The sequence below is a fragment of the Tupaia chinensis genome, unplaced genomic scaffold (genome assembly GCF_000334495.1).
Source record: "Tupaia chinensis unplaced genomic scaffold, TupChi_1.0 Scaffold000215_1, whole genome shotgun sequence".
Lineage (NCBI taxonomy): Eukaryota > Metazoa > Chordata > Mammalia > Scandentia > Tupaiidae > Tupaia > Tupaia belangeri.
The window spans coordinates 4,799,905-4,800,663 of NW_006159690.1; the positions used below are offsets into that span (position 1 = coordinate 4,799,905).

The 759-nt window shown below is 64.8% G+C and overlaps 1 protein-coding gene across 2 annotated transcripts in view; it reads left to right on the plus strand.

Annotated features, from left to right (window-relative positions):
• Positions 1-759, plus strand: part of DNAJC6 (DnaJ heat shock protein family (Hsp40) member C6) — a 184,729-nt gene that overhangs the window by 5,260 nt on the left and 178,710 nt on the right. Inside the window, exon 1 of one of the 2 annotated variants that reach the window (XM_006147539.2) lies at positions 149-165. The exons of the other annotated variant lie outside the window; for it this stretch is intronic. The gene's annotated coding sequence lies outside the window, so the exon portion shown is untranslated. Of the gene's footprint in view, positions 1-148; positions 166-759 lie in introns of those variants that run through there. 2 annotated transcript variants of the gene reach the window in all.

A 759-nucleotide genomic window follows, 5' to 3' on the forward strand; every position in this document is an offset into this window, starting at 1 on the left:
CCCCAGCCGAACTCAGCGGCGGGACCGGGCGCGGTCCCGAGCTCTTCCCGGGCGGGGGCCGTCCCGGCACAGCCCGGCGCCTCCCCGCCCCCACCCACCGCCGTCTGTGCATTCGGCTCTGGGCAGAGGGACTCCTCGGTGGCACGGAGACACAGCCTTACTCAGGTTTGCAGCCCCCCGCCCCGCACCTGGCCCTGCGCCTGCAATGCAGCAGCGCGGGGTGAATTAACCCCAGCCTACGGCTCTTTCAAGGTTTTCCCGACCTGGACCCACCCCTTTCCGACCTGTGTGCGGAGACTCCTGTCATTTCCTAAGCTCCGGTTACAGTAAACTATTTTCCCGGCACATCCCATCCTGTCCTCACCGGGACCTTCGCGGTCGTGGAGTCAATCACTGATCGCTCCATGCCTTCCTTCCCCAGTTCTCGCCGCGCCTCTGTCTGCCAGGGCCCGCAGTGAGCTAGGTAGGCAAGGTCCCCCTGGGGGAACCACTTCCAGAGAGCGAGACAGACATTAGCCGCGCAAAACAGACATCCCCGTTACAGACTGCTGTGCGTGCTTGGAGGGAATCCAGTAGTCTGGAGGGAGAGGAGGCAGGGGGCCCGGGCTCTGCACAGGTGGAGGGTGGACAGGAAGGCCACAGCAGGCGGACCTGACCTCCCCGTAGGAGTTACTCCAGTGGAGTCGGGGTGGGGAGCCTTCCTGTGTGAGGGAACACCGCGGGAGGGTTCCAGTGTGCCTGGAGTTTAGCAAGCCCGAA